The 24,181-nt window shown below is 35.2% G+C and overlaps 1 protein-coding gene and 1 non-coding gene across 5 annotated transcripts in view; one reads left to right on the top strand and one right to left on the bottom strand.

Moving 5' to 3' along the window:
• The window catches only part of LOC126968369 (uncharacterized), a 95,113-nt gene that overhangs the window by 17,952 nt on the left and 52,980 nt on the right, over positions 1–24,181 (top strand). For 3 of the 4 annotated variants that reach the window (XM_050813357.1, XM_050813354.1, XM_050813356.1), the window contains exon 2: positions 16,656–16,683. The exons of the other annotated variant lie outside the window; for it this stretch is intronic. The gene's annotated coding sequence lies outside the window, so the exon portion shown is untranslated. The remainder of the gene's footprint in view (positions 1–16,655; positions 16,684–24,181) is intronic. 4 annotated transcript variants of the gene reach the window in all.
• On the bottom strand, positions 14,702–14,774 carry Trnam-cau (transfer RNA methionine (anticodon CAU)). The gene has a single exon. It is a non-coding gene; the product is annotated as a tRNA-Met (tRNA).

Raw genomic sequence — 24,181 nt, 5'->3', positions numbered from 1 at the left:
GATGATGATAGGCTATCGGTCTGTGATGCTGCAACATTTTAATTATCAGTTTCCCAAGCACAAATGTTTAATTGTTTTTTTTTTATAATATTTTATGGACTGACACGACACGCTTACAACTTTATCAAATGAATAGATTTAAGGCGCGGACTGACTTGGATTGTAAACGCTACAACCATTAGTACAATATTTGTGTTGATCATGAGTCTAAGCTGTAAATGGGCATTTATTTTACTGGTTTTCTTTTGTTTATTCAAAATATATAGTTTTAGAAAATTACTAATCCTATTAAATTCTTTAAAAAAAGAATGTTGTTATCGCTGAAAATTCATTAATTTCAAACTCCAAATTTTATTTTTGGAAGCGACTTCCAAATTTTTTATTGGAAATTTCAAATTATATATAAAAATTCTGTTCGGTTCAAATTTTTCTTTAAGTACTTCTTTTTGCAATGTATTTTTTGCGTCGGAATATTTTCATTGCGTTACGTTATAATCCACTCTCTTAGAAACGAATTTTTGTGGATATTGAGGTATGACCGCGCCTAAACATTAAATTATTTATTTATTTATTTATTAAATTCCGCCATCAAGGTATACACTAATATAAACACGCATAATACAAAAACAATAACATTCCTATGGTAAGTGATGCCTCAATTATAGGCGAAAATGACATGTTATTAAATTAAATTAAGCCACAAACGAAAATAAGAACACAATCTTAATATAAATTTACACAAAATATTATCGAAAAATAACGATTGAGGTCATCCCTCCCTTGAAAGAACCGTTTTAATATATTTTTTAAATTTGTGTAAGTTATGATCAAATATGTCGACTCCATCGTGATGACTATTTTATTCCCTGGTAATTCTATTCAAGGGAGAGAAATAGCCTAAATTAGATCCTGCATAATTACAGAGAAATGGATTATATTTCTTACACGCTCTCGGTTGAGTTTTTGGAACTGTTTGTTTAGTTTCGATATAAGATGAGGAGAATCAATAATATTATTAATTTAAAGAGGAACATACTGTCGAGCAAAGTTCTACGGGACTTAAGTGAGCTAAGGTGGAAATACTGCAGTCTATAAGAAGGAATTTTTCGCTAGATTACAGCTATAAGATAAATTTATAGAAGATGATTCGAAATAGGAAACTGTGCTCATTGACAACACAGGCCCGAGCCACGTGACGTAACACATCGGAATTCCGCAGCAAGTAGGCACCACTTGGAGACCGGTTCGTGAGCTGAGGTGCCTACGGGTCCGCTATGTAGCTTCATATATCATTATACTTCATTATATAATTATGTGGAGTTCTCAGAACGATCCGAGAATAATTATTGAAGGTGTTCCTTTAAACTGAACACGAACGTCTATTACGTTTTAAGTTTCGTACTACCTATGTTATTAAACTATAATACTATAAGATATCATCCTCAACTCCTGGATGTGTTATGTTTCTTTTTATGAAAATAAGGGACGAGACGAGCAAGATATTTAGCTGATGGTATTTGATACGCCCTACCAATTACAATGCAGTGCCGCTCAGGATTCTTGAAACATCCAAAAATTCTGTGCCGCACAACATTTGCGCTCCTCACCTTGAGACATATTATGATGTTAAGTATCATTTGCAATTAGCGTAGCTAGTGAAATTACTGGGCAAACGAGACTCAACATCTTATATCTCAAGGTGACGTGCGCAATTGAGTGCCGCTCGGCATTATTGGGTTTCTCAAGAGCGGGTTTTCCTGAGCGGCACTGAATTACAATGGGCAGGGCGTATCAGTTAGAATCGGATGAACGTCCTGTCGTCTCGTCCCTTATTGTAATAAAAAACGGAAATTTGGAGTCATCAATAGATTTCAACCATACTTTACGCCGACTAATGGATTCGCGCTCTACGAGGTCATAGATCTTACAATACTGTCATATTCTCTATGGATTTGACCACGTGCAACGCAAAGCGTGTCGAATTGTCGCGATTCAAAAATATGAACGCCTTGATCAATTGCCGTTGCGTAGTGACGCCGCTTCATTGTGTATCATCTAGAATTGAGGAGTGTTTCTAAATGATACTTCACCTGATCTCTGCTACCGAATACCATCACCACACGCCATAACAACTGTCATCACCACGCCAACGTGTGGACCCCTACAGTGAAAGAACAAACCAGTGTTCTGTACATCCTCGATGTTTCAGATCAATGTTATAATCTTCAAAAAATCGTGTTCAAAATGAACTTCAAAAGCCGGCAACGCTCTTTTTTTTCTATTAATATGTTGACGACCCTTTATTCAATCCATTTTAAAAACTTTTAGTAGATACCGACCGATGGAAACCTTTGGCCCTGGTGGTGAAATACTACTTCTTGGTGATATTCACCCAAAACCGTTTGAATTCCTTCGCAAGTGTGTTATAGCCTACGTTATGATACTTCCCTTCATCGCAACAGCTACAAATAAAAAAACTCCTGTGATTCTTTTAGCTTACTTAGCTCTTGGGTAAATGGAACATGTGCAGGCATCGTGCAGGTTTTTTCTTCTGTTCTGTAGAAACGGGAAAAATTATTTTTCGTGTACTGTACATAGAATGAATAAAAAGTCTGTCTGTAAGTCCGGAAAATGTAAATAAACTGTTTACAAGCGTGACACACTTGTGGCAATTGTGTTCAACAGTCAGCGAGGCCTACCTAAAATCCTATTATATTATTTTAAGAAGGCTAAGTTAAATGATTTAAAAGCTGGGCTGGTAGTTCTTATTAGTTCTTCTCCCATGTCATATGGCCCCTTAACGAACTGATTTAGCTTCATGAAGTTTACCAAGTGTTGTTACAATATGTTATTGTCACTCCATATGGTAAATAAATATATTTTTATTCTATTCTGTTTCTTTGTATCTCCATAACTTGAGTTGATATATAATTCCATCGGTGCAACGAAACCACTAGCCACATAGGTTTGAGGCTCCTTTGCACAGGATGCCGGCTAGATTATGGGTACCACAACGGCGCCTATTTCTGCCATGAAGCAGTAATGTGTAAGCATTATTGTGTTTCGGTCTGAAGGGCGCCGTAGCTAGTGAAATTACTGGGCAAATGAGACTAACATCTTATGTCTCAAGGTGACGAGCGCAATTGTATGTCGCTCAGAATTTTTGAGTTTTTCAAGAATCCTGAGCGGCACTGTATTGTAATGGGCAGGGCGTATCAATTACCATCAGCTGAACATCCTGCTCATCTCGTCCCTTATTATCATAAAAAAAAGGTATGAACGTGTCACCTTTGTGTCTTTTATAAGTTGAGATTTATCTGAACGTTGTGACGGACCTGATTCTGAACTCCGGAAACAGCCACTACAACACGATAATTTTTCACTACCTCAGGACTGGCAAGTCGGTAAGTTTCGTAAGAACTATTCGGATCTACATTCCATCTCGTGCTTGCTCGTGCGAACTAATTATCAAATACCACAGGTAAAAGACAATCTGTTCTGTGCCAAATACCAATCCTAGTAGTACATAAAAACAAAGCAATACAGATAACTAGGTACCAATTTAATTACTAGCGTAAAAATTACTAACGACGAGCGGCCTTCGTCGTTTTGCGTGAAATACTAGTTCATTTTCTTAAAAGTAAGTCCCTTTATCATGGACTATGTGCCAAATTGAATATGGATTCTTAATTTATTAATCATTAAACATTTATTGAATTAGCCCCCCACAACATGGACCCACGATCTGGTCAGAATCGCCGGAATACGTTGGATGAGGGCAGCGCACGACCGATCGTCGTGGAGATCTTTGGGGGAGGCCTTTGGACGTCTTCGGGCTGATGATGATGATGATGAAACATTTATATAGCATTTACTTCAAAAGACAGCACCTGTAGTTGAGCCACTTTAGACCCAATAAAAAAAAAATAGTTTTTAAAAGAACTAAGTATTTTTTGAGTTTCGAGCGCTCATAATCAAAATGATCGAGAATATTCGTCGCACGCGGAAGGGACAATCTGTCACGAATGTTATCAAATTAATCCAATAACATGTATTTATTAAACGCTTTATATTAGCTTCACCTGTATGCTTGTATGATTGTAACCGACTTCTTTTGGCGCGATTTCGACCCACTTTAAACGGCTAGATTTTGTTCAAACTTTGTAGATTTATCGCGGACCGATGACATTACACTAATTTGAACTAAAAAATGAAAAATAAATAATAGTTAAAAAAAAGTTTTTTTTAACTATTATTTTTAAAATCACCATTCATTAGCCATTAGTTACTAGAATCTACTTCTTTTGGCGAACGTCCAATCTGTACGACACTGTATTGATTTTATAAACATTTTTATTTCTGTTGGTAGAAAAATAATTAAATATACTTGTATCTTACTGTCGCACCACACCTATATGACAAATTCCAATAAATACTTCACAGCAGACATTGCAAAACTGTTGAACATTGATTGGTGATTTAGTTACGTTAGCAGTTAGCACATAGCCTCTTATTTGGTCATTTGTATGTGAGGTGGCGGTATGTAAGCGAACGACCTCGACAGACCGACCGACATACCATGTGCCCGCCTTGACCTCATACCTGTCATGTCATCTAAAACACTGTTGCACAATAAGTGATGCGCCCGTCATCTTCTAACATAGCTATGATTTCTCGTGCATGCCTCGTAAAGCTCATTCGTGTATTTTTGATATACAACGCTATCGAACAAACTTAGGCTCATTTTCAACAGTACCACGACTGCTTACGCAGTACAATGAGATAAATAAAGAAATAGTGAACATAGACATATTTTCCAATAGTTTACAGGAATTTAAACGTAATCTTCGGAAATATTACAATAAATAAAAAACAGCCGGTATTTATAGAAATAAATAAATAAATATCTTTTAATAATAATTAAACTTACGTAACTTAAAGTCTATAATCAACTTTAAATTGTTATTAAATAATAATAGTTAGTAATAATAAGTATGTAATAGTTAATAATTGTCACAGCAGCAACTGTGAATGTTGTGTACATCTATTATTGGTACTCGCATCAGTAATGTACTTTCCTAGATAGTGTTATATGTAATTGTTATATGTGTGTACTGTTGATGTATCATTTAGAATAAATAAATAAATAAATAAATTTGCGATCGTAATGCTGTCAAAATTATATAACCATTGAATAAACTTACATCGTTACTATAGTCATACGATTCAATTTAGTTGATCAACTGCTAAATCGCTAGAGATTTAAACTGTCTGAACTGTAGTCTAATTTGAATGGTGCAACATATTCCGCAGTCTATGTTAAAGTCGGCGTTACTGTTAACGTTAAATTTGACTTTAACCTTAACTGTAACAGCTTATATGATGCAACCCAGCCTAAGAAGCTAATTCAAAGCGTTAACAACTTCCCAATCAAATAAAAATAGCTTCTCTTTTCTTTTATATCTTGGTGTATCACCGTTAGAGATGTTCTCTCCTCCCTAAGTCTCTTGCACGCTTTGATTTCCAATGAAATGGGCATAGATAATTTATACGTCTAGATAGAGTTTCTTGCTGTTAGACAACCGATAAAAACAGGCCTGGAAAATTAGTCTAGTGTGCGTGAATTGCTCAAAAAGTATAGCCCAAAACTCAATTTTTTTGACGTTTTTACAGCTGTATAGTCTATCTAGAGTCTAGACGTATAAAATATGATCTAAAGAAATGCGTTTAACAAACGATTCAACTTTTGTCGCTTCACAACGGCCGGCTGGATGTATCTATGAATTCGCATGATTGTTCGAAATACCACACACAGATTAGAATCGTAGGAACGTTACGTCATACGATGTGTTTGTTGCCTGTGGGCGGCAGAATGAGCCATCAACACTGAACTCAACAAAAACTGTTGCAATCAACGTGCCATACAACAGAACTCCATCAATTAGATATCTATATTATAAATTTTCAAATGTGTTTTTGCGGCAACACCTTGACTCTTCATCTAAAATCTTATAAATGATACAATCATTATTATTAAACTTAAAGTTTTCGTAAGTAAATTGATTACAGATTTATAAAAGGCACAATCTGGTGGTTAAGTTTGCTTAACCCACGACTGATTTTTAAAAACAATTAATTTTAAAATTTAATAAAAATACGTGAGTAATTTAACCTTTATTAATTCAAAATTACAAATGAGAAACGAACGTACGGGTCACCTGGTGTTTAGTGATCACCGCCGCCCACATTCTCTTCATTCATACTGAGACATCTTATTATCCCGACAACTTGCATGTCAGACGCATGGTCAGCACATTTTTATGAACGTACTGTGAATATACGGGATGCTGGTGAAATAGCTCCCTACCACTACTTACCACCTATTACAAATAATTGAATATAAAAAAAAAATATATTGAAGTAGGCGTTACTTTGAAGAAATCAATAATTACACAAATGATTTAAGTTTTCTTTAGTGTTAATTCCGTCAATATTTGTTTTTAAACAATTCGACACGTGTTTCGCCTCTACACGAGGCATCCTCAGGACGTGACGAGACTCAAGTTCAATTCAGTCTCGTGCCAGATTTTGGCGAGACAACACGTCCTGAGGGTAGTAATAATTCAATATAGTTAAATTCAAAATAGGATGTGATATCACATTTATTGAAAGTGAAAAACTACCACCTATTCCAAAAAGTATGCCTTAGACACGAGAAGAACTGGCGCAACAAACTCAACTTTTTTTTTTCATAATAAATATTGTTACAAAGTAATAATATCGTACAATTAAACATGGCGGTCGCTCCGTTCCCAATGAGTAGAATCATTCAGAAAGTCATTTATGTTATATACTAAGCTTTAGCATACATAAGTTTTTGAACAATTCTTTTGAATATCGTAACACATTTGTTTTGAACATTTTCTGGGATCTTGTTGTAAATGCAAATTTGACACTCAAATGTATTTAAGTTAATAAATGAGTCTTACTGTATAGTTAGTATGATATTATAATATAAATCTTATAATTACGTACCTACCTATACGAACACAGGAATCTGCATTATTTTAGGAAAACTAAAGGTTTCAGGGAAATGTATTTCCCGGCTATTATCCTCGCACGATAATCCCACGTCGGTGTGCCTTTTTATTTTGTTTGATAACTCCCTTTTCAGCCAAGTACGAGTTGTTCACCTCACACACAAGCTTTGAATTTGTTCGCAGGAGTGTGTATAAGTTTCATTACGATGTTTTACTTTACCATATGAACGTCGAATAAACGTATGTATAATATATCTTAATATATATCAATTACGTGACACGTTGTTTGTCCTCGATAGACTACTAAAGAACGGATTTTAATGGGGATTACTTCATGGAGTGTAGTTTGGTCCAACCTGAGAGATAGGATAGTTTTTATTTCGATTTGGGACCCAAATTTATTTTTATTTTCAATATTTGTTTTGTATGGACATACTTGTATGGAGAGAATTTAATGACGCACGGTTTGACAGTTCCGCTGTGAAACAATTTCATTCTAACAACAGGGAGAATATTTTACGAAATAATTCTTGATGTTTTGATTATTGGCAAATTCCTATAAAACTGTATTTTTTTTATTATCTACAGAACAACGTCTGTCGGGGCAGCTAGTAATATTATATAATATGAATTCCTAAATGGGAAACACAATGGTAGGTAAGCGGCGCCTTCCGGAGGATAGAAAACGGCACTAGAATACTTAAATAAATATAAATAAGTCACCCTGAATAAATAAAAAAAGTGTGTGTGTACTTATGTATGCACGCAGGAAGTTATACTTCTTTGGCATATCAAAGAAAAAATCCTTAAAATAATTTATACCTCCTGCTATTGCACGTTTGTAGAATGGACAATATAGTAAAAATCTTGTAAAGACGGCTTTGATAATTAATTAATGAATACGGCTGTATGGACTTGAACCCTTTGCCTGTCCTAATAATGGACGACAAAACCAAAAAAAATTAACGAATGTCGCAAACTTCAGAAAATTTTAGGAACCAACTTGTTACTTTTTACCCTGTTACTTTTACAGTGATGCGCGCTCATCTTAAAATTTCACTCTCATCATTTTTTCATACGTGCCTAAAGAATTATAACTTCAAAAAAAATATTTTTAATAAAAAAACAACCGCCTTAATAAACACTATTCCAAAACAATAGATACAAATAATGTGCTTTAAAAAGTATAAAAATAATTGCGTATTTTTATATAATCTAATTAATTAATCTTATCATAGTTAGGTTAGTTAGGACGAAATTATAATGGGACCACACGGGAAGCACCAGCTTTCAAATAAATAAAAAGAATTATCAAAATCGGTTCACCCAGTCGAAAGTTTTGAGGTAACAAACATAAAAAAAACATACCATATAAAATTTTATTTGTAACCGACTTCAAAAAAGGAGGACGTTCTTATTCCGTCGGTATGGTATTTTTATGTTTGTTACCTTAACTTTCGACTGGGTGAACCGATTTTGATGATTCTTTTTTTATTTGAAAGCTGGTGCTTCCCGTGTGGTCCCCATTGGTTTATACAACAATATTAATTAATATTGTATAAAATACGCAGTTTTTTACTTTTTAGTGCATATTATATCTATTGTTTTGAACAGTTTTTTTGAAGTCAGTTATTTTTTTGTTAATTTTTTTTTCATCAATCGTTGTCCTTTTCACTGGAGTATGTGTGCCTGAGCGCACAAGTCGCTTACTGCTCTTACAGATTGTATCTTTTTCGCACATGTTAGATGGTATCATGCATTTTAGCCGCACCTATCAACGTGTTAGAGCCGCCGTATTTATCTTAAAGACAATTTAATTACTAATTGCTAAACCCAAAACACTAATTACGAAATGCCTTAGACCCGCAAAAAATTTATTGATGATGTAAGAAAAGTATTTTAACCATTGTAATGTAATAATAGAGTCCTGAGCAGCATTGTAATGGGTAGGGCGTATCAATTACCATCAGCTGAACGTACTGCTTGTCTTGTCCCTTATTTTCATAAAAAAGATCTCAATCTAAAGTTTATCCGTACCGGAGGGTAGTAAGTTATTCGGTCGCGGGGAGTGGCTGAGATTGCTCCCCAATCACTCAAGGCTGGCATATAGTCAAGTAAGTTCAGGCCATCACCCATTAGAGTATGGAAGGTAAGGAATATCATGTTAGGGAGAAAAGTTGAAAGAGTTCAGCTTATGTTGTAAATAACAGTTCGAAAATCTTCCAAAATGGCGCTGCTGTGCACAGAGTATGGTATGAAGTGTGGTGAATGTAGCAATTGTAAAAGAAGTGAAGTATGCCGAGTTAAAAAAAATAATATTATTGTAGACCGAAGAAGTTAAATAGTGAAAATTTCAACTACTTACGTTGTACAATATAATGTAGTAAATATGACCTTAAAGAATTATTATGAGAAAACATGACCTAGAGTGATTAGTATTATTTTGAATTTGGCGCTTCTTTTACATTTACCCTGATGCTACTGTTTTTTATAACAGTAAGGGACGAGACGAGCAGGACGTTCAGCTAATGGTAATACGCCCAGCCCATTACAATGCAGTATCGCTAAAGATTTTACTACTTTTGGCACTACAATTGCGCTCGTCACGTTAAGACATACGATGTTAAGTCTCATTTGTCCAGTAATTTCACTAGCTACGGTGCCTTGCTTAATGCTTACACATTACTGATTCACGGCAGAAATAGGCGCCGTTGTGGTACCCATAAATAGCCGGCATCCGTGCAAAGTAGCCTCCCACTATGGCGCCACCCTAATTTAATGCATTTTGACGGACACTTCTTCATATACGCAGATAATTATGCTTACCTCTACCCTCTATACATAAAAGAAATAACATTAAAAGTGAAAGTAGAGTGCTGAACCACTTTTGATCCTATTTGTCGACAGTTCGAAAACAAGCCTAGATTAGTTGAACACATTACTTGGCTATTTACGTATTTTAGCCGAGTATGGAAAGTTAGCATTACTGATATATTTAGTATGGCTTCTAGTCAACTGGAATCTGAATAGCCTTCTGAATGTAGAGCTACCCATAAATGTTGAATTAAATATAGGCAGTAATTAGTAAAAGTTGTTTCACAACTGGTTAGGTACTGAATGGAGCGAACCTGTAAAATAATTTCCTCTAAAATCATTTTTAAAGGTACCTATACTTCTTTTGGTGCATTACGATGCGCGTGCACACCGTCACGCAAAATCGACACCCTGACGTTAGCTGGTCAAGTAGACCATTTGTATCATACTTCAGCTACAAAGCTCTTTGTAACTCATACTATGTCTAATGAACTGCAACCAATGGACGAGAATTAAATAAATATCAATTTATATACACGTTTTTTCACACAAGTTTTAAAATAATACAAAAATTCTCTCTAATTGTATACAAATAATAGAATTGTATTTATTTATTCATTGGTTCTATTTAATACCTTTATTGTTACAATATTGTTTTTCTACAAACATAAAATATTACGAGGAATAATTTTGTAAGGATTTACCTTCTTGCGTACGTATAAGTACCTACACAGATATTTTTGAAGTAAAACTTCTTAGCAACGTCGTTGTGTTTTGAAATTCGTTGAAACGAAAAAGCGAGACAGTAAAAAGAGATCGCACACATACATTCGTAAATTTAACGTGGGAGAAAATGAGATAGGAAGCATTATACAGTGCTTTGGTACCAGGCGATCATAGCTGAAGAAGAGATTGTCTTATGTATAACGCGAGTATACCTTAATATATTCTGACGTCATGCGCAAGTCGTATTACTACATAGACATTAGGAGAACATAAATATGGTAGCGGTGATAGTAATGTCTTGAATAGCGGTTGAAATCATGTGTCACCCTAGCAATATATACCAGGATATCATACGCAGTTTAGAGGTTTAATGTAAATTTTGCCGCCGAGTTTCTGGACGCCAAATTTTATTTGAAAATGTGCAGCAGTTGCTTTGTAACAAACAACAAGATCAAAAAAAGTATTACAGTTATAACAATAAAGGGATTTTTATTACCTGTCATCAGCGGAAGACGCCCGCCTTCAGTGATACGTAAATTATGACTTCCACATATTTAGTGACACCACTTAAAAATTTACAAGCGTTTAGATAAGATGGGTTGAAAGAAGTTTGACTATACAATTTTATAAGATCAATGCAAATGTTTATTGATGAATGAGGGGATGTAAATGTTGATTCAAAAGAGTAGCAAAACGTTTTATGCCACCTCTTTTCATTAAATTTACCATAGTGATGGTAAATAGTGAAAAGAAAAAAAAACTTATTGCATTCATACATTTCATTTCCTTGACCTATATTATATAGTGTAGGTAAGGAGAATATCATCTGTGTATATGAAAAAGTGTCCGTCAAAATGCGTTAAATTAGGGTGTCGCTAAGTTAGCATCAAAATAGATTATTTTTATTATATTTACATTTATATTATACAGGCACGGATGAGTAAAAAAATAAGGACTCCGTGTCACCTTACATAACAGTAAGGCACCAAAACAAGCCGATAAACGTGTAAATACATAGCCCCACGCACACATTTACACTAATACAAGCCGATCGGCCGCCATTATGAGATTTGCCATCGTCTGTGACTGATCAGTTTGCGTCGCAATAAAATATTTTAAAAATGCCGTCGTGCGTTGTGAAAAATTGTAAAAACAATACTATAAAAGTATTTGTGGATATATGATTATTTAAGGGAGAAAATTTGTTTAACTGGTATACCCCGTAACCGCACACACACTAGCATAAAAGTGCTTCACTTGCTAATATCACGGCGCGGAGTCCTTCTTTTTTTACTAGTCCGTGTGTACAGGGTTATTATAATTAACTTTACGGTGACGGAAAATCGTGTCGCTATGTCGCGTGTGTCATAAAATATTCACATTTTACTGTCTGCCAAACGTATCATAAAAATACTAAGTCATTGTCAATTTACAAACATTAAAAATAGTTTTAAAAACACGCTTAGGTTGAATAATAGATAATGGTTGAAATTTAAAATGCCATGAATTCCTGCCTTATGACGATAGTAGAAAAAATTATAATAAATTAACAAAAATCTTATTCTGCAAATTGAAAAATGGAATAATGTTATCAAATTAATGTACTGACATCGGTCCTCGATAAATTTTCAAAGTTTGAACGAAATCTGCCCGTTTAAAGTGGGTCAAAATCGCGCCCAAATGAGTCGGTTACAAACAAAAATACATTCAGGTGAAGCTAATAAAAAGTGCGTAAAAACGTTTCCGTATGTGGCTATAGGTAAGAATTAACATAAAATACACAGTACTTACAGTAATAGCGACCATTTTACGATTGTACTTTGCTGCAGTATTATAAGGTACAAATAATAATAATAATTGTCAACAAAATTTATGAATATTTTAATTGAATTTGACACGGTTAAATGGATTACGTTCTAATGCGTAAGTTTGGTATTTCATTGTTGGCAACTCAACTCATTTACATACCCGCTCATGTCATAACGCCGCGGCCGCGACATTGTTTGAAATATTGCGACATTGATGTTGTAATAGTAAATAGAAGCCAAACAGTATAAAAAAGTCTGTGTACCTACATAGTACCTACATAACATGTAGGTATGAACGAAAGTATTTATATTGCTTTGTCAGAGGTAAGAAAAACAATGTCTGCTATTATAGCGTTCCCTTATAGCCGAAACACTAACCCCCTTTTAATTTAATTCATAATAGTCTGCCAACTTAAAGCTTTAAGAAATTTTACATAAACGTATAGTTTATATATTTTATTTTTTAAAACTAAAATAACTAATTTATTGCAGAAACTTTATGATATGCTATATATTCTAAAAACATGAATAAATATTTGTTTTTTTTCTAACAATTTTAAATTTGGCACTAAGGGTGACTCATAATTATATTACATCAATTTTTTCACAGGCTAACACGCCCGACTTTTTGAATTACGAATTGGTCGATTAAGGCGCTATAGTCCTAAAAAGTAACATTTTTAAAAATCTACTTATAATACTTCTACAAATACTACGGTTGCAATTTTTTGACATGTTTATCTTCATTTCTTTATCTAAATTGTCGCTGTTTCGAAAACACGATTACGAAAAAAAATCTCGATAGATTTATTTTTTGAAAAATCTTAAGTGCGGCGGCCATCTTGGATTTCAAAAATGATCACACAATCGTTCTCTGCACCCTCGAGAACCTCGGACACGATATCCATATAGCTGAAATCATAATTTAGTGCGGCGGCCATCTTAGATTTCAAAAATGATCACAAAATCGTTCTCTGCACCCTCGAGAACCTCAGACACGATATCCATATTGCTGAAATCATAATTAAGTGCGGCGGCCATGTTGGATTTCAAAAATGTACACACAATCGATCTCTGCACCCTCGAGAACCTCGGACACGATATCCATATTGCTGAAATCATAATTTTGTGCGGCGGCCATCTTGGATTTCAAAAATGATTCCAAATTCGTTATCTGCACCCTCGAAAACGTTGGATACGATACCCATATTGTTGAAATGATAATTTTGCGCGGCGGCCATCTTTGATTTCAAAAATGATCCCAAATTAGTTCTCTGCACCTTCGAGAATCTCGGATACGATATCCATAATGTTGAAATCATAATTTTGCGCGTAATATAACATTTCTCTCATACGTCGATAAAAAAAATTATAAAAAAAAAGTATATAAACGTAAAAAAAAAGTATATAAAAAAATATTATCACAGTAATTCCGTACTCTAGTACAACTGTAAGTTTTAATAAATATTACGCGGTCCCTCTGGGTCGGCGGTAGTTGACCCGCATCGCTCGGATCGTTCTCAGCCATGCCCGACGCCCGTGTCCATGCGTACCTATCGAATCTAACGTTCGCGCAATTTTTACCTAAAGTGTTGGGAAAACCTCGCCTTAAACAGAATTTATTAATTATATTGACCAATCTTGATCACTAACAAATTTTTTTCACATTCAAATTTTGCCGCCCTGGGCACATCCCCAACTGCCCCTAGTGTAAATCCACCGCTGCTTCTTCTATTGACCTAAGTCAGAATAAGAAAAAACACTCCTAAGCGGCAGTTTAAAGTTAGCGGACCATTATGAATAAGGGGGAAAATGTTCGAATATGTTACGGCCGAACTATCGGACGCAATGGTAGCGGCCCATATTTTTTTTATGAAGTTAAGGGACGAGACGAGCAGGACGTTCAGCTGATGGTAATTGATACGAAATGCACCTGTACAAACAAACAGGCCAAAATTCTAAGAACAATATGTTCGACCTCTGTAACATTAAGTACAATTTATATAGTGTTTTTAATTTATATTAAACTTGTTTATCGAATTTATGGTGTAGACTGAAGGAAATAATTTTGCGCGCGCATGCTATAAAAATACACTCTCGATATTTCTTTTTTATCTCAAGTGCTTAATGTTTGCGTTCATATTTATAATCTACCCCGGCTTTGAATGTTTGTTAAATTATTCACCAAAAATCTCACGATTTCGTATTGAAATATTAAATTTATATTTGACTTTGAGATCTCTATAAATATGTGAAACTTGTCTGAAAGTTATTAATAATTAAAATTATTGTTTTAATAAACTAAAAAAAAATTGCCCCGGGTGAGGATCGAACTCACGACCTTAAGATTATGAGACTTACGCGCTGCCTACTGCGCTACCGAGGCTTGTATAAATAGGCTGAAATTTTAATTTAGAAGACCCGTGTGAAGCCAACCCTACTCTGTGACAATAACAATACAATAAAAATAATAGTAATTTCATGGATTATAAGTGTTTAAATATACCAAAATGCTCGCAGTTTATTTTACAAGCACCATATAGTTTATTTTATTAATATTAAGTATATCTTAAAACATATGAAATAATGATATTCGTACATTTTATCATTGCTATTTCCCACAATTTACAATATTACGACGTGATAACTTATTAATTATTTAGTTAAATAACTTAAAACTACATAGGTATTATAACTTAGGTACTCGTTACCTATTCAATGTAGGTACGCCAGAATATTATTACATCATGTATCTGTTTCACCTTGACTTATCTGCGTCACCGGTAGGTATCTTGCGTCGTCTGTGGTTAATTATATTGTCTATGAGTGCGAAAAGTAAATGTGTGCTAATGTCATAGTTATATATACAAGCTTATGCCCACAATAAAGTCCGTGTGGACTTCAATACTGGCTTTACGGTATATTAAGGGCGTTCATTCATAATGTATTGAAGGCGTGGCTTTCTTTCAGATAAATTGATAATCCCTTTAACTCGATTAGTATTGGGTAAATAAACGAAAGAGAGGGAGAGAAAGCTCGAATATCAGGGCCATATAATGCGAAATTCTAAATTTGACCTGCTACAGCTCATAATACAAGGAAAGATGAAAGGTAATTAACGAAGACCTCGCCGCAGATGAACTTCCCGGCTTAAGAACCTTAGGCAGTGGTTCAATATGAACAAAATTCAGTTAGCCTTAATGATTGCCATCCTCCGATAGATGGTACTAGAAGAAGTAGAAATAAACGAATGTAAAAATGTCACTGAGCAATCCACGCAAATGTCGCCTAACATTTATTTATTTAAGTACCTATTCAATTTGTAATAATTTTCAATTTTTAACCGACTTAAAAAAAGGAGGAGGTTCTCAATTCGTCGGTATGATCTTTTTTTATGTTTGTTACCTCAAAACTTTCGACTGGAAGAACCGATTTTGATCATTCTTTTTTTATTTGAAAGCTGGTGCTTCCCGTGTGGTCCCATTGTAATTTGGTCCAGATCTGACAGTGGCATCCATGAGAAAACCATAAAAGTCTTAAAATTTGGTATATATACGTATTGCAAAGTGGATGATAAACTTACGAGTAACTCAACATCGCGCCAACCGATTTCCATGATTTTTTTTTATTGGAAAGGATATACGTCAAAGATAGTTTGGTGAGAGTTGGTTAGGCCCGATTACGGAATCCATGACAAAGTAACGGAACTCTTCAATTCTTAGGAGCAAATTAACGATACTAGGCCGAATCTTTTTTATGGTATCCGGATATTTATGTTATCTACCAACACATAGTTATTGGTCAAGTAATTGTCGTAGTCGAATATGATGATCAATGGGACTCCTTAACGACTTACAGTAAGGGTGCAATCTGTGACAGAATTTCTAACTATTTGTCATCAAATGGAAAGCACCTACGTTCATTGGTGCATTGAAAAATTTAGTATTTCTACACATATTTAGACAAATTGTTAGTTAGTTAGTGTACTTCAAATTCACTAAAAATCATAAAAAAAATTTTTTACAAAAAGCAACTGACTTCAAAAACACTATTCCGAAACAATAGATATAATGTGCACTAAAAAGTATAAAATAGTTACGTATTTTTATACAATCTAATTAATTCATCTAATTCTAATTACGATTATTGTAATTTTTGGAGTCGGTGTCATCCAAGATAGGTTTGTTACTACTGTATACATAGTTATAGGTGAGATGTGCTTGAGTCGTGAGGAGGCGAGAGGCGAGAACGGGTCGGTTTGTTTCAGATTACTAGAGTTGACGACAGCGAAAACTGTGAGTATCGTATAAAAATGGTATCAATCTATACTAATATTATAAAGCTGCAGTGTTTGTTTGTTTGTTTGTTTGTTTGAACGCACTAATCTCTGGTACTACTGGTCCGATTTGAATGATTCTTTCAGTGTTGGGTAGTCCATTTATCGAGGAAGGCTATAGGCTATGTTTTTTTTTTCAAAATTAGGGATCCGTAATAAAATTGCTATTTTGTAACACAAGGTGTAAAATCGAAAACCTATTTTTGCGTGCGCTGCAAAAACTATTGACAATAGAACAAAATGATGTACAGGCTATAATATAGGCAATATTTTATTACTTTTAAAACTATCGCGTGAATTATACTTTATATGGCAAAACAACGTTTGCCGGGTCAGCTAGTATTAAAATACACAATATAATAATAGTGACACTATAAATTGGCGTGGGCGTAGCGAGGTAAGGTTAGGTCAGGGGGGGGGGGGGGGGGGGAGGGGCGTCTCCCCTCTACAAAATGCAGGAATGGTCCGAAACAGTATATTTTTTTTAAATAAAAATAAGGGACGGGACGAGTAGGACGTTCAGCTGATGGTAATTGATACGCCCTGCTCATTACAATGCAGTGCCGCTCAGGATTCTTGCGCCCTTCAGAACGAAACACAATAATGTTTACACATTACTGCTTCACGGCAGAAATAGGCACCGTTGTGGTACTCTAGCCGGCATCCTGTGCAACTGAGCCTCCCACTGGTAATGTGGTAAATACTAGGAAGTTAGCCTATTCTATTGACAGGCGCATTTGATAAGATTGTAGTATCAATGGTTTTAATAATATCCTAGCTATGCCCCAATAAGGTGGTCACAGGAACTATACCTGCTGCGAGACTGAAGTCTGTAAACAAACTAAATTGAAGTCTCATTCGTTTTAAACGAGTTATGAAAAAATTACAAAATGTTAACATAATATTGATTCAGATAAATTCAATTGAATTGCATGTACCCAACTTATCAATAGGCCATCATTCGTAAATGTCCAAACATCTGAATGCCACCTTGTTAATATTTGTATAAAGTTCAATATAGTTCAATTTCTCATTGTTAATAGTATTTAAGGTCTGTGCAGTAAGAATCATTTTTGGTTAAAGTTGAGATAGCCAGAAACCTAGTGGGTTGTAAGGTCACTGATGTGGCTTGTATCAGTCAAATGTTCAAATTATTAATTGTGGTCCTAAATTTAGTGTTCATTCACAGTATATACCTACAAATTGTCCCGGCGTCCGGCCTATAGTAATAAAACTTTAGGAATAGTGAATATAAACTATTTCATAGACGGAACTACCCGATCATCATCATCATCATCAGCCGGAAGACGTCCACTGCTGGACAAAGGCCTCCCCCAAAAGAATTCCACGATGATCGGTCCTGCTCTGCCCACATCTAACGTATTCCGGCGATCTTGACCAGATCGTCGGTCCATCTTGTGGGGGGCCTACCAACACTGCGTCCAACGGCCATCTGTCCGTCGGACTATTTGCCCTGCCCACTGCCACTTCAGTTTTGCAATTAGCTGGACTATGTCGGTAACTTTGGTTCTCCTACGGATAGCAGCATTCAGGGGGTCAATTATAAAACCCAACCGGTCTGCAACTAATTTTATATTTATCTTATCAAAATTGACCCAATTGTTGTCTCTTTCTTATGTTCGATTTCGCTGGTTTTGTTTCACTTACTTAGCATAATTCTGTCTTATAAGGCCTCCAATATGTGATTTAAGTATCATCAACTCTACTGTTATCTATTTTATCCACAGTCAGTATGGTGACAGTAAAATATAATATGGGTTTAGGTAGATTTGATTAAAAAAGTGGGGGCAACAATTCACCGATTAAAATTAATGCAAGACCCAAGACTAGTACAAATATTGCACGTTTCGAAATTTAATTTTTGCTATTTAACTTTATTATATTACTAGTCTTATAACTATGTTTACAATACTATAATTTCACTAAATTAAAAACTATCGTTACGGGGATGCGTACCAAGAATACTGGCAACATATCCGCGTATGATAGCTAATAGTTGATCCGTTCACTGGAATAGCTGCAGTAGCCCTATTACTTTAACCCTATTATTAGTACTTTGTACATTCTCTACGGTTCTGGGCCCCACGGGCCACGTGTCTTGACACCAAATGGAAAAATGTTAATATTATTCAGTATTTATTACCTGACATCTATGGACCTATTAATAATGTGTGATATTAGTAATGTTTGTGTGATTCTTTAAACTGAAGCGTACAAATTATAATTAGAAATTCTCTTATCTAATAATTTTCTTGGTAATTTTAATAAATAAATTACGTCACATAATATAATTGTTGAGTCAAAGTGTTTCGTCTCGCTCCCATTGCTTTCATTAGTTATTGTATCGAAACATGGTTTTTGCTCAATTTAAGATGTAACTATGGTTGTTTTAAATACTTAATTATTCATTCATTGATAGTATTGATTGGTGCGTTTTGAACGTACAACAATTGTATTTATGCAAATAGTGTTACGGCGTCTCTTCACAATCGGCGATCACACACGAGCACGATCGTGTGGAGGGTTCATTCGCTTCTATTCGTCATAATGATCGCGGTGATCGGTGACTTGTCGGTTTTTCGGGTACGCATCAAATGGATTTCGCGTGTGGTTGCGGGCGCGTGCCCACACGATCGCCGATAATTCTTTCACTGGACAATGAGCGAAGCCGTACGTACTTCACCTCGTTGCGGCGTCGTTTTGTGTTCCTTTTATTTACACAGCTTGAGTACGGTACAATGATTACTGGGTGGTCATATGAACAAACATTTAAATTCATAGAACTTTATCAGAGCTACCCAGAAATATGGAATCACAAATCATCCTGAACTTAAATGAATGGTAGCAGCAGCTATAAACTCCACGTCCATTTTGAAGGAAAGTCCGCTCAGTAAATGATTACAGACGATGGTGTGGATGCTTACACGATGATCAACGATTAACTTGCTGATGACAGACATGAAACAAGTAACGATCATCGCCGATAGTGGAGAGGGGGCTTAATATCTTTATATATGTACGACCCTTAGTGTACGATTCCTTCTCGCACTTGTACGGTTTTCAATAAGTAGGTAACTCGGCATAGATTATGGCAGCGAGTGCCTTGACACTTCTTATTAAAACTCAATTTTTACGAAGTGGAGATAAATACAAAATGTATCCCACTACACGGACGAGTAAAATAAGAAGGACTCCGTGTCACCTTACATAACAGGCACCAAAAAAAGCCGGTAAACGCGTAAATGCATATCCCCACGCATACACTTACACTAATACAAGCCGATCGGCCGCCATTATGAGATTTGCCATCGTCTGTGAAAGATCAGTTTGCGTCGCAATAAAATATTTTAAAAATGCCGTCGTGCGTTGTGAAAAAGTGTAAAAACAATACTATAAAAGTATTTGTGGATATATGATTATTTAAGGGAGAAAAAATTATGTAGGTATCTGTTATACCCCGTTACCGCACACACCTAGCATAAAGGTGCTTCACTTGCTAATATCACGGCGCGGCGACCTTCTTTTTTTACTAGTCCGTGTCCCACTATACCTTTTATATTCATGTAAGTACCTATTACTTTTTTGGGGTTAAATGAATAAATAAATTTTAATTTGACTTTAGATTCGTAATCGAATTTGTGTTTACTATCCCTTCAAATACCTACGTTCGTCAGCCTTTGTTAAACAAGTGCCAAATAAATAAACAAAAACATTGTATTCTCTTCCTATTTGAAAGTTGGTCATAATACGGTGAAGGCTGCATACAAATACTAAAATCGTTATGTGCTGGCAGCCTGCTAGGTGTTTAATAATAATCTCATATTACTTATGGTCACATATGTTATGAATTATGATGTCATAATGTTATAAATTATAATTAACAGAGCGGCCACCACTTTAGACATAGCAGCGGAATCTGGCGCGGAGCGGTGTTCGAGAACAAACGAATACACACTATTAAGATGAAGCAAACCACGAGATGGCGCTGTACCGGAAATTCGATAGTTTCATTTTCAGCCATCATAATATTAATAAAATAGAAATTATTTTATGGTTCACACCGGGTTTTTAGCGAGTATATGCAATAATCTGCTGTCCTGTTTAAGGAGTACATACGAAGTAGACTATTCTTCTGAAACAATGCAACTACTTTATCTGCAACTTTATCTTGCAATAACCCTGCCATATAGGTAGTTAGAATTCATTGCTACCTATGAATGAATGTGTAGTAGCAGTGCAGTACTAATTTAACAATTCTCTGAATGTTCACTTCACTGCATTGTTCACTGCTATATTATATTGGCAGGGCGATTGCAGGATTAGTGCAGTAGCAGTGCAGTTTACTTATTAGAACGATTCATTTACTGCAGCAAATCTGCAAAATATAAAGACTGCTAAAATACTATCTACTATTACCTACTTTAATTAACATCTGCAATGTTGTATACATTAAATTAAATAACATTTATGGACCAAATCTAAAAAAAATAATAAGAAAAATATACCAAGTGCAGTAAAAATGATATCTAATGATATTAAATTAAATTAATGATACTTTTAAATTGCATTAAAATTAATAAAATCATATTAGTCATGTACATAAAGTAAAACAAATTAATATTATATAGAATTTATATCAAATTATTGAAAGTAAATTATTTCTATTATTTAGTAGTAGTCGCCTCCTTGGCGTAGGACTCCCCCATTTGTTTCTAACCCTTTTATCCTATGCACTAAAGCATAGTCTAGTGCGATCCCAGTCTTTGAATGAATATCATGTCTGTCCACCTTTTCCTCTGGCGTACCTACTACACGTACGTAGACAACTAGAATACTGATAAGTTCATAGAAATCTTAATCATAAGTGCCTTATTATCTTAATATTATATATAATTTACGTGACATGTTGTTTGTCCGCGATGGACTCCTAAACTAATGAACGGATTTTAATGGGGATTACCCCATGGAGTGCAATTTGGGCCAATTTAAGAGATAGGATAGTTTTTATTTCGATTTGGGACCCATAATTCGTTTTATTTTCAATATTTGTTTTGTATGGACATATTTTCTATGAGAGAATATAGTGACGCACGGTTTGACAGTTCCGCTGTGAAACAATTTCATTATAACAATAGGGAGCATTTTTTACGAAATAATTCTTGATGTTTTGATTATTGGCAAATTCCTATAAAACAGCATTTTTTTTTATTATCTACAGAACAACGTAGGTATGTCGGGGCAGTTAGTAGGTATATAAAATTCTCGTGTCCCGGTGTTTGTTACCAAACTCTAAACTCTTAAATCAATTTGGTTGAAAATTTGTGTGTAAGTATATCGGGTAGGTTTGAGAATCGGCCAACATCTATTTTTCTTACCCAGCCCACAGGTCACCCAGCCCTAAATATTATTTTTATTTTATTATGATTTCCCAACAACTTCAAATTTTCACCCGTGCACGATCAACACCTATTTTTGTATCGCGATTTTAATATTATTCTATTATATCCACAGATACGCAAGATGGCAATCGAATATAATGATTATTGTAGTACGATAAATTTTATGTACGATATATTTGGTAGTTCTGAGATTGGGTCGTCTACTATTTTTTATACCCAAAAAATTTTAATTGCTGATTTTTTTATTACTTTATATGGCAATACAACGTTTGCTGGGTCAGCTAGTTATTATATATTTTTGACAAGCCAGGCCATCGCCCTGCGACAGTGGGAGACTCCTTTGAACAGGATGCCGGCTAGATTATAGGTACCACAACGGCGCCAATTTCTGCCGTGAAGCAGTACTGTGTAAACATTACTGTGTTTCGGTCTGAAGGGCGCCGTAGCTAGTCAAATTACTGGGCAAATATGACTCAACATCTTATGTCTCAAGGTGACCAGCCCAGTATAGTGCCGCTCAGAATTTTTGGGGTTTTCAAGAATCCTGAGCGGCACAACTTTGTAATGGGCAGGGCGTATCAATCCATCAAGTGAACGTCCTGCTCGTCTCGTCCCTTATTGTCATAAAATAAATTATAATATAGTCCAAAGTAACGTTCTCTCGCTCACCGCTACATGTGGAAGTAATGGCCACAACACAGATCTGTCTGTGCACCGTGAACGAATCCTGCGCTGATATTATGAATGTGAGGGACCTTGAGCCTGTCGCAGTGTTTTAGCAACTCCGTATATTGTATGCTAATTATATTCGATTGTTGAATGGGAATACATTTAGACTATGTACAGAGCTATGAGAGAATGACTTTCTAATAGTTCGAATATATTTGAATCAGAATTATTCGGACATAATGTATTTATGAAATTCAAATTCTTTTATTCAATATAGGATTCAAATCACTTATTGAACGTCAAAACCCATTCAAAATAGACTGACCTGAGAAGAACGTGCGAGGGAAATCAGCGGTCTTTTTTTTAAATAAAAATATGGATTACAATGTAATATCGTACATTAATAAAAAAATTAATAATTAAAGAGCCTGAGGGTGTCCGCTTCATTCCCAGTCTGAGATATCATTAAGAAAATTGCTTATGTTATAATAACCTTTCTCACACAAACTTTGTTTAACAACTCTTTTAAATTTCGTAACACATTTTTTTGTACATTTTCTGGGATTTTATTGTAAAAGCATATATTGCCCAATTAAAGACTTACTAATTCGACTTATTGACTCATCCCAGAGGTCAGTCAGATATTATAGACTTCAATCTCCTGACATACTTGCCCGGCGGTGGCGTCTACCACAATGGTTATGGTTGGTGCTGCGACTTTAGAACACGGTTGCCCTGTTTCGCTTCAACCAAAGAATTCATGAATTTTATTATATCAGTGAACTGACGTATCTCAAGTGGTTGAACAATTTGTTTTCTTTATTGCGTTGATTTAACATGACTGCTTCCGACACACGTAAATAGTGTTACGTGTGTCAGTAACAGTGATTTGGTAACTAATGAGTCACAAGAAAGAAATTAGGGCAATCTGGATCAATTAGCTTGAAGCATAGACAATCCATCGCTTCCTTCACAATTTTCTTAGGAAAGGTAACCCGCCGTACTACGACGCCACGAGCAAGTTACATTACACTTTTTTATGACAATAAGGAACGAGACGAGCAGGACGTTCAGCTGATGGTAATTGATACGTCCTGCCCCGTTACAATGCACTGCCACTCAGGATTCTTGAAAAACTTAAAAAATTTAAGCGGCACTACAAGTGCGCTCGTCACCTTTTATACATAATATGTTAAGTCTCATTTACCCAGTAGATTCAATCGCTACGGCGCCCTTCAGAACGAAACAAAATAATGCTTACACATTATTGGTTCGCGGTAGAAATAGTCGCTGTTGTGGTACCCATAATCTACCCGGCATCCTGTAAAAAGGAGCCTCCCTTGGCCTCCCACTGGTAAATACACTTAG

The sequence above is a fragment of the Leptidea sinapis genome, chromosome 15 (genome assembly GCF_905404315.1).
Source record: "Leptidea sinapis chromosome 15, ilLepSina1.1, whole genome shotgun sequence".
Taxonomy (NCBI): domain Eukaryota; kingdom Metazoa; phylum Arthropoda; class Insecta; order Lepidoptera; family Pieridae; genus Leptidea; species Leptidea sinapis.
The sequence above is the reverse complement of the archived record's forward strand: the minus strand, read 5'-3'. Positions and strand labels throughout refer to the sequence as shown.